This window comes from Dermacentor andersoni, chromosome 10 (assembly GCF_023375885.2).
Source record: "Dermacentor andersoni chromosome 10, qqDerAnde1_hic_scaffold, whole genome shotgun sequence".
NCBI classification, from domain to species: Eukaryota; Metazoa; Arthropoda; class Arachnida; order Ixodida; family Ixodidae; genus Dermacentor; species Dermacentor andersoni.
This window is the reverse complement of record NC_092823.1, coordinates 29,394,255-29,409,310: the sequence shown is the minus strand read 5'-3', so window position 1 is coordinate 29,409,310 and position 15,056 is coordinate 29,394,255. Positions and strand designations below refer to the sequence as shown.

The 15,056-nt window shown below is 46.6% G+C and overlaps 1 protein-coding gene and 1 pseudogene across 1 annotated transcript in view; both read left to right on the top strand.

Annotated features, from left to right (window-relative positions):
* Positions 1 to 15,056, top strand: part of LOC129381909 (uncharacterized) — a 107,599-nt gene that overhangs the window by 32,384 nt on the left and 60,159 nt on the right. The window lies entirely within an intron of this gene.
* On the top strand, positions 12,812 to 14,753 carry LOC140213673 (piggyBac transposable element-derived protein 4-like; annotated as a pseudogene).

Sequence of the window (15,056 nt, the reverse complement as noted above, 5' to 3'; positions counted from 1 at the left end):
CAAATGAGATACCTCCACCTTTCTTTAATTGTTTTTAAAATGTTAATAAGGTTTCGACTGAATGGTCGATGACTGGTGCCCTCTAGACGGAAAGCGGAGTGTGATTTTGTTAGTGTCGTCTTGCGAAAGGCGGCAAAGACCTTGTGTGGTTGGCCACGTATGCAGCCAAGTACGACAGACCTTTCTTTCACTGACGTGTTCATGTCCCTAATGTATTTCCTCTTAAATTCCAGATGAAAATGGAGAACGTTTGAAAATATTTTCCCTTTACATAATGGAGCATCATTCCGCGTAAAATGAGCGGCATGCCACATAATTGCAGTTTTTGGTAGCTAATTCCACGTGGCAATACATTTACGGAAGTACATTGCAATGAAATAGCCAGTTTTATCTTCAGTGCAGTTCCACTTGCGTCTGTATATCAAATAGAACACTCTTCCAGACATTGTAACAAGGCGTTTTTATGTGAAACGATGCTTCACATTTTGCGTACGTTAGCGTTATCGCATCAGGATTAATGTCAATGTTAGGCTTTTGTGCTCCAGGAACGATTACGAGCAAAATTGTTTCCGTTCGAAGTTAATGACAGGAGGTGATGGCAGCATAATGATGCAAAGATTTCACTAGGGTACTGCAGGTAGAACCCATGTAGTGTTACATTTCCCTGGCTAACCTCATCGTCTTCTTATCTCTCTCATTACCGTCCTGGCGCTGTGGATCGCCACACACTCCCAATCGGCTGTCCTGGCACCCAAGATGATAATACGGTAGCACATTCACAATTGAAGCCTTTTAAACTTTTTCAATGGGTCGTTGGTAGTATATTGCATTCAGAAGTCCTTGCTGTTTAGCTGTCTTGGCGACATATTACGATACCGTAAACGACGTTGTCCAATCAAGTCGCTTTCGGACCAGAATCTACGAATCTGGCTCAATCTCCGGCACCTTTGAGCAGTGTCTGCTGTCAAAATTCTTTTTCATTTTCGCTCTATATTTCTGTCGCTGATGAGAAGTCTTGCGATATTCCTTTAGACCAATTTGTTTCACTAAGCCCAATTTGTGGTACGCTGGCAGCCATGAGCTCGCGCCTAATGCGGCAAAATGTGGGCTGCATCCCAGGTCTGCTGCATATGATCTGTTGGGATGTGCAATGGCGGCTTCGAAGGCGCATTTCCAGCCATCTTTGAATTCGGGGTATAAGGGAATGTGCATCTTCAAGCCCCTTATCATTCGCTCTGCAAGGGAATTCGCTTCCGGATAGTAAGCTGCTGGGAAGCGAAGGGTGATATTCCTTTTCCGAACTCAAAGTCGCAGTTTTTCGCTTTTAAGTGCTGGGCCATTGTCTGCGACGACGTCTCTTGCGTTCTTGAATAGTTCTCGTTCTAGGAATGATACCACGCAGTTTGCGTCCTCCTCTCCAACTTTGGCGGCGACAAAACACGGGCACTCGTCCACGGCCACAAGCAATACTTGCGCCCTTCTAACTCCCTCCCCCTTCTTTTTGATTTCAGCGCAATGCAGATGCACAATGACAATACTCTGGCAAGACCATCCTGCTACCTCTAGGCTTGTGCTTGGCTTTAACAGGCGTACACTGATGACAAGTTTTCACATAATTTTTGATGTCTTCTTTCATGTTTTTCCAAGTGAAACGCTGGTCTATCTTGTGGTATGTTTTCCAGGATCCAGTCGTGTCCTTCTGAATCTGAACTAGTGTGGTAAAGCTTCAGGACTGTTGGGACTTTGGTCTCCGGGACATATTTCCGCCGTTCTTTACTTCCATCTCCTGTGTGCCTTCCCAAAGCTGTGAAAGGTATATATTTCTTGTTCAGGTTTCATGTGGCACGTGGAGTGAGATAAGGTGACGGGAACTTGATGTTTCTGTCCCGCGCGATGTAAGACGTCAAAGCTGAATTGTTGTGCTTCGCGAACCTATCGAGCTATTCTGCTCTTCGGCTGCGATAGCTTTTACAGATACGTCAAACGCGTGGTTGCCCGAGAACAGTTTGAAGTGGTTGCCTTCCAGGTAGCATCTGAAGTATCTCAAGGCTAACAGCACCGCCAGTGCTTCCTTCTCTTATTTGCTTAACTTTCTTGCGTCTTCGTAAACGTGGAAGAGTAGTAACCTACTACCCTCAGCACCTTTCCTTGGTGCTCCGTAGCATCACGCTGGTAGAGTATGGCACCTACTCCATGAAATGCGTCAGTATAGAGCTCAAAGCGCAACTTGAAGTCGGGGAGCATTAACACAGGGTCCAATGAAATGATGCCGACAAGCACGGTTTAGCTATTGCCACCCTCTTCTGACCACATAAATGGCACGCTCTTTTGGGTCAGTGCGGTGCGACATTTGGTTTTTCTGGCATAGTCTCTTATGAATGCACGGAAATGACCCGCCAGTCCCAAAAACGCTCGGGCGAAATGAACATCATACAGCTTCATCATTTTATTGATGCGTTGAACACACTCTTCCTTGGTGCTTTTTGTTTCAACGTCAAACACCCTTCTGAGGAAAACCACCTTATCGCAAAAAACTCCCTCTTGTTCATGTTAATTTTAAGTCGTGCGGTGCTTAGTGCCTCAAGTACATTACTCAAATGCTCCTCGTGGTTTTCCCTTGTCCTGGAGTAGACAATGATATCATCCACATATACATTGCAACATTTTCTGTGAATTTCCTGAGCGTTTCCTTCATCTTCTGGAACCACGACGACAGGATTCTTCCAGCCAAATTGTAACCGAATGAACTCGTAGATGTCGAACGGTGTGACAAATGACGTAAATTTCTTAGTCTCTTCTTTCAGTAGTACTTGCCAGTACCCCTTGCATAAGTTTATACTTGAGAACCATTCGCATCCTCCGGTCTCGTCAATGATGTAATCTATCCTAGGCATCGGGTATGGAAAAAGATCGGTCTGCTTGTTCATCATTCGGTAATCGGTGCACATTCGGAGTGATCCATCTTCCTTCGGTACAATGGTAATAGGGGAAACGAAACAGGATGTCGATGGCCTAGAGATCCCTGCTTCTAAAATGCCTTGAAGTTCTTGCCTTAGCCATACTTTGTTTTCATGGCTGGGGCTATACAGCTTTTTTCTGACTAATGTGCTGTCGCGCAATAAGAACGGCCCCTCAATCACCGTTGTGGCTTCGGGATGTGGCCCAATGCAAATTAGCTCGGGGAGCTTCAGCGGCACGTCTTCCGCGAATGATGGCTTTCGTTCATCGGGTTTCTCCGTCAAACACGTCTTGCTCAGGTTGTTCAATAGTCACCTCTTCATTCCATAGTATGTTCATCTTCATGTTCTACAAATGGGGTCATGATAAAAGAAAGGCGATGTTCATCACTGACACGACGAGCGCTTCCACCTTGAACTTAGGACCTTCAGACTCAACAGCTGCTGTTGTCAATTTATGGTAATCTGGAGACGAGCCATCGTAGCTACACACACGAATATGCTTTCTGGATATCACGCTGGTTGACTTCACTGTAGTTTCATTAGTCCGGCTCACGGAACCACCAGTGTCAATCAATGGTGACATGTGTCGGTTGTTTACTAGCATCGTTAGTGTCGTAACGCCTGATTTACCAAGGAACACCATTTCTACAGCATATTGGTAAGATTCTGTGGTCCCTGGACTTTTTAAGGTACGGTTGGTTATGAGGTATCGAGCCTCGCGTGTATTCGTCGCTTGGTATAGAGTTGTGACTCTTCTCTCTTTACTCGCAGGGGCGTCTGCGTCAGCAGGCGTTTGGTGTGTTGCGACACCATGTACCCGAGCACACGAGGGTTGGACCCTCCCGCGTGTAGCCATGCGCGGCTTAGCCGTGTCTGGGGAAAAGGGGATGCTGGGGGTTGAGCCGATGCTGGGTGTTTGGACCTTTAAGGCCCCCCGGCGGAGGCAACACACCTCTTCGGCCTCGGCTTCACATAGACGGCACCTCCAGACTGACCCACCTGGAGGAAATCGGCAGTCGCCTTTTCCTGTCCTCCTCTCCAATCATCGTCTTTCTCTCCCACTTTCTCATCTTTCCTGTCTTCTCTTCACTTCTTATTACTTTCGTATTTGCTGGCGGCAAGGGTTAACCGTGTGTGATATATTCAACCTTGGGTGTATACACTAGGTTATTGTGACGCTGTATAGCTGGCGTCTGCAGGTTTCCTGGAACCTGTAGCGTCCCCTTGTTGGGCTCCGTGGTGGGTGGCTACCACCGCCACCGAATTTTGAAACCATCCAATGGCAGAAGCGTTCCCGCGACTTTCAGATCGGCCTCTGAAAAGTGGTCGCACCGAAGCAACTTTTCAGTTCTTTTTAAAACCAAGCCAAGTCACATTTCCGAAATACCATGTTCTTCATAGTGAAGGCAACACCACCGTTAGAAAACTGTCACCATTCATAGTATCGAAATGCCTAGCAAATACAATTGGAGCTGGTTACAAAGCCACGAAGATGGCTAGCGGAGACCTCCTCCTTGAACTGAACAAAAAAGACCAACTTGAGAAACTCGCCGAACTCACCACTATCGGTGACATCAAAGAGACAATCTCTCCACACCGCTCACTCAGCACTAGCAGGGGAGTTATATCTGAAGAAGACTTCTTGAACATCAGCGACGAAGAGCTCCTCGAAGGATTTCAGGAGCAAAACGTAATTAAGGTTCAGAGAATCACACTACGACGAAATGACCAACAGATCCCGACGAAACATGTGATTTTGACATTTGGTAGTAGCACTGTCCCTAGTTCACTCGACCCAGGATATCTGAAAATCAACATCAGACCGTACATACCCAACCCAAGGCGCTGTTTCAAGTGCCAGAGGTTCGGGCATGCATCTCAATCATGCAGAGGAAAGGGAACATGCGCGAAGTGTAGTGCCAACGACCATCCATCTGACAACTGCAATGCTCCCGCACAATGTGTCAATTGCAAGGGCGATCATCCTGCTTACTCGCGGAGCGGCCTTTGCTGGATAAGAGAAAAAGAAATAATAGCAATCACAGTAAAGGAAAAGATTTCATTCTACGAAGCGAGGAAAAGGCTAGGGCACTTACCTCAAGCAAGCTATGCCAGTGTGACGCGGCAGGGGGCAGCGTCACACCGGCCTCAGGAATCTACAGGGTCCACGTCCGGTACCCCTGTAGAAAACCCAACCGCCCCTTGGTGGCTGCAGCCAGTGCTGCTCCATCAGCAACGAGGACGGCCCCGCAGACCACAGTGCCGCAGGGCCCGAAGTTGAACCGTACCCCACGGCCCGAGACGCGTGTCTCGGCGCCTGGCACTCGATCGTCCAGCGCCTCGGAAAAGGCGATTGAGGTCGATCCCAAAACCCCGGCGTCATTGACGCCAAAAGACCAGCGTTCCTTGGAGCGCTTACAGAAGGATAAGCATAATATACCTTCGCTGAGAAAAGGAAAGGTAACCTGAACGGTTACCGCCTTTCATAAGAGTAATCAGCTTTTAAATACAAGTCACCTACAACCCGTGAGCTCACACACACAAGTAACTCTTTTTACAATCCCAATAACATGTCTTTCATCATTCATTGGAATTGCAGAGGCCTAATTCACAATTTAGGTGACATCAAAGACATTATAAATAAGTTATCACCAGTGGCATTCTGCCTTCAAGAAACGAACCTCGGACCAAAGCATACAAATGTTCTTAAAGGCTTTACAGTCATAAGAAAGGACCGCGAACACTCCAGTCGTCTATCAGGAGGTGTCGCTATTGTCGTTCAAGGCGGCATCCCCACACGGAACCTTTCACTAAATACTGCATTTGAGGCAGTAGCTGTCACCGTTTTAACTTTTAAGACTGTCACCGTCTGTTCGTTGTACATCCCTCCCCATACCCGTTTCACAACTCGAGACATGCAAAATTTAATTAGCCATCTGCCGAAACCTTTTGTTGTAGTTGGAGATTTTAATGCTCATTGTACTCTTTGGGGCAGCGATAAGAATGACCGAAGAGGACAACTTATCGAAGGTTTTATTTTAACAAACAACATCTGTCTTTTAAATTCAGGGGGCCAACTCATTTTTCACCGAGTTCACGTACTTTTAGCTGCATTGATTTAGCATTTTGCTCTCCGGATATATTTAGCGATTTTAAATGGGACGTACTGGAGAATCCATATGGCAGTGATCATTTACCTGCTTTAATCCACCTTACATCAACACTACCCATTCTATCCCACAAACCACGCCATTGGAAGTTACAAATGGCAGACTGGGCTGTATATACGGAAAGCGCCAGGCTGGAGGAACTTATTTTAACGGACCTAAGCACTGAGGAAATAAATGCAAAGTTTACCATTTGCATTATTTCTGCAGCCGGAAAGTCCATTCCGCAGTGTTCTGGCATTGTTCGAAAAAAGCTTAATCCTTGGTGGACACATGAATGCACCGTAGCAAAAAAGCACCAAAATAAGGCCTGGGGAATCTTATGCAGGTACCCGACATATAACAACCTTCTAAATTTCAAACAAGCCAAAGCGCAAGCTCGATATATCCGGAGACAGGCAGAAAAATTTTCCTTGCAAAAATATGTATCTACAATTAATAGCACGGTCACATCCAAAAGGATGTGGGAACAGGTCACGAAGTTTAAGGGGGACTACTCATCATACACAATACCCATACTTACACCTTCAGCTACTCAAACAACACTACAAGAGCAAGCGAATATACTTGGCGAGCATTTCTACAACGTCTCCAGCTCGGCTAACTATTCAAACACATTCCTAAAATACAAACTATCGGCCGAAAAGGAGAAACTACCAACTGCTAGCATGTCAAGCGACGAATACAACACTCCATTCACGGTACAAGAACTTAACAGGGTTCTCTGTGCTGGCAAGAAAACTGCAGTAGGTCCTGACCGGATCCATTATTCCATGCTCGCACACCTATCCCAAGCATCCGTAGAGGCTCTCCTTAAATTATTTAACAAAGTATTTGAATCCGGAAACATGCCAAAAAGCTGGAAAAACGCAATAGTTGTGCCTTCTTTAAAACCAGGTAAATCCCCCACATCCCCAAGCAGCTTTCGACCCATTGCCCTGACAAGTTGTTTGGCGAAAACGTATGAAAGTATCGTAAATGCCAGATTAACTTTCACGCTTCATATACGGAACTCCATTGATTCTTATCAGTGCGGCTATAAAAAAGGGTGTTCAACGACAGACCACCTCGTCCGACTTGAACACGAAATACGTGAGGCATTTGTACACAAACAGCACTGCCTGGCAGTGTTCTTCGATTTAGAAAAAGCGTATGATACCACGTGGAGGTTTGGAATCTTACGTGACCTCGCCGCATTAGGAATCCGTGGCAAAATGCTAAACTGTCTCGCTGATTTTATGTCCAACATAACATTCCAAATCCGTCCAGGCACTGCGCTCTCGCGCACGTTTATCCAGGAAAACGGCGTGCGACAAGGTTGCGTACTAAGCACAACACTCTTTATAGTAAAAATGAACTCTGTTAACAAAGTCATTCCCCCCTCAGTTATGCACTCCATATACGTCGATGATCTGCAAATAGCGTGCCGCGTCTCAAACTTACGAACATGTGAAAGGCAGCTCCAGATAACAATTAATAAACTAATGGAGTGGGCTGAGAAAAATGGCTTTCGCTTCTCTACTCAAAAAACTATTACAGTGCTATTCTCGCAAAAACTAGGGTTGTACTTAGACCCGGATTTAAGATTGAATGATGTCGCGCTGCCGGTAAAACAAGAATATAAATTCTTGGGAGTAATCTTTGACAAAAAACTAATCCTCCTCTCCCACATTAAAACACTAAAGATTAAGGCAAATAAAGTCTTGAATATCCTTAAACTTTTATCTCATAAGCACTGGGGTTCCGACCGAACCTGTCGTTTACGCATTTACCGGTCTCTTGTGCGTAGCCTTTTAGACTACGGCTCCGTGGTTTACGGCTCAGCCAGACAGTCCTATATCCAAGGACTTGATCCAGTATATAACCTTGGATTGCGACTGGCAAGTGGTGCCTACAGAACGTCACCTATTTAAAGTATATGTTGAATGTAATGAACCCTCATTACACCAGCGCAGAGCGTTACTCACATTCTCTTACGTACTCAGAATTCAGTCATCACCGCAACACATATGCTACAACATCGTCACACAGTGCACCTCACGCCTACACTACACAAATAAACCAAACATGATTAGGCCACTTGTACTCCGGTATGAGCAATACTGCCGGGATTATGAAATTCCCCACGACGCCCTCCAGGTTGCCAAGAAACCAGAACGGTTGGGCCCAGTGGTACGATTTCACGCAGTTGTGCGACTGGACATTAACACATTTAAGGAAAAGAGAAACTCCACACGAACAGATTATAAAGGAATTCCGTGCTCTCAGGACCAATATCAAAATCACATGCAATTCTACACTGATGGGTCCAAAACAAAAGAACACGTGGGTGTAGGGGCCGTAACAGAAAACTGGGAAAGAAGTATTCGTCTACCAAAACACGCCTCTGTTTTCACTGCTGAAGTTTACGCTGTATGGGTTGTAGTTAAAAAGATTGTCACAGGCAAGCACAAAGACACAGTCATATACACTGATTCCTTAAGTACACTGAAGGCTCTAAATCTCAAATCTGAGTGTGAACCCCTTTAAGGGGATATACTAAACATGGTCGCGCTTAATGAATACGGGAGATCAATCCGCTTCTGCTGGTTACCAAGTCATGTTGGGATACCGGGTAACGAAGCAGCCGATTGATGTGCATTGATGGCAGCGAACAAAGAGATAACAAACACAACACTTCCATACAAAGATAGCATCCGCGCGATAAGAAAAGCCTTAACGGCGAAATGGTAACGCGAATGGGACCGTTGTGCTGACAACAAACTACATCTCACGAAACTCATTGTTGGCGAGTGGAAGTCATGCTATCATCAGGAGCGATTCATCGAAGTAGTTTTATGCCGACTACGCACTGGGCACACACACCTCACACACAATTACTTACGAAAGAAGACACACCAACATGCGAGAAATGTCAACAGCCACTAACAGTTATGCACATATTACTCACATGTACGCAGACTGAAACACACAGACGAACACTTTTTGCACAAATTATATCAACTACACATACCTTTACACCCTGCTCTAATTTTAGGTGATGATCCGCTAGTCCCATTATGTGACGTCCGTAAATTTCTAGACGACACTGGATTTTTACATAAAATATAGATTATTAACAAAGCCTTTTCTTTCATTAATTGGATTTTAAAACACCTCGAGTTTGGCGCAGCATAGCCTTAGCCGCTTTTGCGCCATTAAACCCCATTTACCTAACTAACATCTCTCTTTTGATGGCACATTAAAATCTGTCCTCATAACGTACGCCAGTGACTGAAGCAGTTGGTCAATTGTGCTTGGCGACCCAGTTATAACTTGCTTCTGGCGCTCTCTTGTCATACCGTGCATAATGAGGGCGATAACTGACAATTCAGGAAGTGTCGGCTCGGCTTTACAAATTAAACGCCACTTATGCAACACATACTCTCTGAAGTTTATTGCTTTCTGTCTGTAGAATATGGCGTTATTCCATAGTACCACGGGACTCTTTGTGAATGTTCGAGAGAAGCTCTCCTTCCGCCTACTCCATGATCCATTCAACTGTGAACTTAGCCGAAGATCATACGATTTCTGTGCGTTGGCAAATAAAAATGTCCGCATGTTATGTATGCTATCCTCGTCAGTCAGCCATTGGTTCCTCTAGCAAGCATACTCATAAAAATGAAGCCTGGTATGTACACCTGACATATTTCCATCGAATATGTCTAGTTTCCAGATCTTGACAGCGTAACAAGATCTACTAGCTGCTGCTTTTACCTTACCTGGCATTTCAGAAGGTCAAGCAGCGTGTTAAGAATAGTTATATCATTCTCTGGCGGCATTACAGCTGGCTTAGCCTCATGGGTTGAAATGGATTCTTTAAAACGAATTACAGACTCGTCTTGCTCATTGGAGGCAGGAGCGGTACCTTTAGTGACGGGGTCGTGAGCCGTAAACCCGCAGGCACTTGGAACGCTCCATAGAACATCAGGTCACACACTCCAGCGGCTCGGCCTGTTGTTCGTCACTTGGTTTGTAGCCCTCGATGGCATTTCGTGCCTCGTTGAACTGCGTTCATATTCTCCACAGGTTCCTGTTTTCGACTGCGCCAATGTAAAGATTTCACTAGGGTACTGCAGGTAGAACTCATTTATTGCTACATTCCTCCGGCTAACCTCATCGTCTTCTTCTCTCTCTCATTACCGCCCCCCCCCCCCCCTCTGGCAATGTGGATCGTCACAAATGACTGTGCTTGTTATCTGGGGTAACGTTTCCGCGGCCCTGCCTTGTTGCTTGGAGTTCCACCTGAATACTGAATAGACTGTGAGGGGACCGGACTTAGGCAGCAATCGGTTGTTTCCCAGGGCTTCGTCGGCTGCTACGTATTGTCACGTAATAGTGACGGCAACAAAACTGTGAGTGACTTAAGTGGCTCTTTATTGGGCGAACGAACACAGTCGGCGATCGCCGAAATCTGATCAGCGGGTCAAGCGCGTCAGCTTTTATATATCAGCCGACCGAGGTTCTAGTGTAAAAGCTGGTGCCCGCGTGGTTTCCAGTATCTACAACACAATTCTTGGCGTAGATGCACTCTAACAATGCATGTTCGGCGAGGACAAGTGCAACAGACAGAATGGACGATAACAATCGTGTAAGTGCTAAAGCATGCAGGCGCGTCTTGCGCTGAGCGATAGCGTTCAACATTTACTAGACGGTGAAAAGCGATCACCGGAAAAAAATTGTGCGGTTTTACGCGCCAAAACCAGTTTCTCATTATGAGGCACGCCGTAGTGGAGGACTCCGGAAATTTCTACCACCTGGGGTTCTTTAACACTGCACCTAAATCTAAGTACAAGGGTGTTTTCGCATTTCGCCTCCATCGAAATGCGGCCGCCATGGCCGGGATTCGATCCCGTGACCTCGTCCTCAGCAGCCCAACACCATAGCCACTGAGTAACCACTGCGTGTCACCGGAAAAACAAAGAGTACACATATCAATGCCTGCCTCTTAAGAAGCACCGTTCCGATGCTACAAACAGAAAAGAGTGCGAGAAACAAAAGCATACTTAATAAAGTAATAAATCAACACGGAAAAAAAGTCCCAAAGTTCGTTAGCGCTGATCGAACGGCTTAACGCACACAACTTGAACGATTCTAGGTCGCGCGCGGCGCCGCTGCGATTGCGAAATGCCGTCTGGCTCGAGCTCATAGTTCAGTGCCCCAATACTGCGGATGATCTTGTAGGGTCCGAAATAACTTCGAAACAGTTTCTCTCTGAGTCCTAGTCACCGTATTGGCGTCAAAACCCAAAGATGATTTCCAGACTGGTACTTCTAGTAGCTTCGTTGAAGATTGTAGTGCCGTCTGTCGGCCCTCTGCTTATTCTTGATGTTCAGGTTGGCGAGCTATCAGGCTTCTTCGGCGCTCTGGAGATAAGCGGCGACGTAGAAATACTCTTTGTCGGTGACGTGCGGCAACATGGCGTCGATATTCGTTGTCGGGTTCCTGCCGGAAAGCAGCTTCAACGGCGCGATCTGCGTTGTTTCTTGCACCGCCATACTGTAAGCGAAGGTTACGAATGACAGATTCACACGTCTTGTGCTCACGTCCATGGCGAGTTTTGTGCTCGACGAAGACGTACATTACAAGCATGTGGTCGAGGGTCTTGTTCAGCCGCTTCGTAAAACCATTGGTCTGCTGCTGGTAGGCATTTGTCCTCCTGTGGTTTGTCTGGCTGTACTTCAGAACGGCTTGAATCATTTGCAGTGAAGAACGTTCCGATGTCGGTGATGAGGACTTATGGACACCATGTCGCAGCAGGATTTTCTGGACGAAGGATTTCGGCACTTGGGCTGCACTTCCTTTCGGTAGAACTTTCCTTTCGGCGTAGCCGGTAAGATAGTCTGTGGCCACGACGTTCCACTTGTTTACAGATGGTGATATCGGAAAGGGTCCCAAAAACCCATCCTGATCTGCTGAAACGGTCGACAAGGAGGCTCGATCGTCTTTAACACTTTCGTGACCGCGCCTATTCGCGTCGACAGTATGTTCTCGATGGCACAAGTTTGAATTTTGGAGCTTCTCTTAGCGCTTCGGACAGCTAGCGCTATCGAGCGGGTCAAAGAGAGGCTATTTTATCAGTTTCGGATTTGTGTTTTTCTTTTCCACCGCTCGGGGACTTTTAAAGCGCTTGCGTAGTCGCGGTGACGAGCGCTCCTTGTTTCCGGAATGGCATCTACGTCGCGCGTGTCCGCCCCTCGCAAACGGCGAGTTTCGACGGATTCTGATCCATCTGGGCTCGAATTTGCGAATGATGGTAGCAGCACAGACTCGGAAGACGACTGCGATTCGTCGGACTTCAGTACGGACGACGAAAGTGCGGCAAGTCGCCCCGGAACATCGACAGGTATCCGCCGGTGAGTTTTGCTTTCTTCTCGGACCATGTTATCGCGTCGTAAGGATTTCCGGCGTGTTCTAAAGGTCACAGCTCTTATCTGCAGGGTGTCAACGTCGTTCGGACGGGACCATTTGCCGGCGGCCGCGGAGAGAGTGAAGTTTTGCCCACGAAGACCGCCGGGAGTGGACCTCGGAATCGCGCTCCGGAGTGCTGCGCGGCGGTTCGTAAGAGCCGTCGATTTCTTCATGTTGTTTTTCACCGCCGAAACCATCAGGAAGATCTGCAACAACACAAATAAGTATGCGTGGATGCATATTTTTGAGAAACCCACGTACAGCGAGAGAGATGGATCGTGGAAGGAAGTCACTCGAGAGGAGATGCTCAAGTTCATCGGACTTCTCGTATACATGGGAATCGTGCAAGTCCCACGCTTGCATTGTTATTGGAGCACACGAAGAATATTCTCAGGGCTTCTTCCACCTACAGTGATGCCAAGGAAACGGTTCAAGGCGTTGCTTGCCTTCCTGAGTGTGTCTGATCCAGAGAAGACGACCGTCGCATCCCATGGCAAGCTTCACCGCATATCCTCTCTGCTTCAGCACGTCAACGATTCTTCCGCGTTATTTTTTCAACCGCGTCGGAACCTCTCCGTCGACGAGAGAATGGTCAAATCAAAAGGTCGGTCCGGAATTAGCCAGTATATGAGGGATAAAGTGATCAAATGGGGTTACAAATTATGTGTTTTGGCAGATTCGGAAACGGGGTACACTGTTCAGTTCAGCGTCTATACGGGAAAGCGCGAAGAACCTAGCGTGCGTGGTTTGGCATTCGACGTTGTGACGCGGCTGTGCGAAAATTATCTTGATCAGGGTTACCGAATTTTTTCGGACAATTTCTACACTTCCACATCTTTGTTTATTCATTTACTGGAGCGCAAGACACTTGCGTGTGGGACAACGCGGAAAGATCGGCGTGGCTTTCCAAGTTAACTCAAAGACACACAGTGGGAAAAGAAGGCAAAAAGAGGGGACGTTCGATGGCTGCGGGAGCAGGATGTTTTGTACCTGCAATGGAAAGACAGGCGGCTTGTGAATATGATGTCTACCACGCACACAGCGAACAAATTCGTCCTTGCAAAGCGAAGGAAGAAAGTCGGGAATATGTGGACAGAAGTGTCCGTGAAGAAGCCGGTGCTGATCAAAAAATACAATGTGGGCATGCTTGGAGTGGATAAATCCGACCAGCTCATCGGATCCTACAACGTCCTTATGAAGTCCTTGCGATGGTGGAAGACACTGTTTTTCCACTGCATCGATATAGCTGTAGTAAATAGCTTTATAATGTTTAGCGAGCATCGTCGGCAGCATCCAGAAGTCCCAGAACTATCGAGAAGTTTGCACTTCGACCAGTTGGCCTTCAGGCTAGAACTAATTGACCAGCTGCTGGGATATGATGAGCCACATATTGCGGACCCCCTAGTCGCGCCTGTTGTTCCCTATCGGAGTGCACCTCAAGTTCAACAGCATCAACCACAAAAAATGGAAAGTTATAGAAACTGTAAACTATGCTATGAAGAAAGAAAAGTTGAGCAGAAAACACATGTTTTCTGCGAAACATGTGCAGCTAACCTCTGTTTCACTTCATCGAGGAACTGCTTCGCACGGTGGCACGATAGACACTAGGTCTAATGTTTTCCTGTGTACCTATATACCTTTGTAGATAGAGAGCTAATATTTGCAGGATGATTTCAAATGGCCCTTTTGTTGAAAATGTATACTTGGTTTTTTTTTTAAATATTTTTTTATGCAAAGCAGCATTGATGTTTTTGTCGATCTTTCTCGTTCTTGTTGCGATTTTTTTGTTTTGATAATTTTTTCGTGTTATTATTAATAAATATGTTGTTTGAAATTAATACCGTTGGAAAGATAATTTGTTTTTCTACAATTTTATACCATACACTTCAACATGAATCATTTCCTGGGGCAGGAAACAAAATAATTACCAGACTACCCGAATACTACCGATTTTCCCACAGTCACGAAAGTGTTAACAATCCCCCTGACCTTGTTGGCGGTGTCTTGCGTTGCTGGCAGTCACGCAATATCTTGACGTAGCGGGCGACGTCGGAAGCGAGGCGCGGCCAATAGTATTTCTCTTGTATTCTTGCGAGCGTACGGGGAAGCCGAAGCTGCCGGTGGCCTGGTTGTCGCGCAGCACTTCAGGCCGGAGTGGTGCTGGCACAACGAGAAGATAGTTTGCGCTGCCTAGGGAGAAGTTTTTTTTTCACAAGGACGTCGTTGAGCAAGCAAAACGAAGTCATTCCACGCCGCAATATGCTATGGACAACGTCAGTCTTGACCCTAGGTACTCCACAAGGTTTCGTAACTGCGGATCTGCTCGTTGTTGATCGGTAAATTCGTCTGCAATTATTGTTCCTAAGAAGGCATCGTCGTCCAGTTCGCCTCGCCGTAGCGGGTCAATAGGGGCGCGCGACAGGCAGTCAGCGTCAGAGTGCTTCCTCCCAGCTTTATACACCATGGTGATCTATAATTC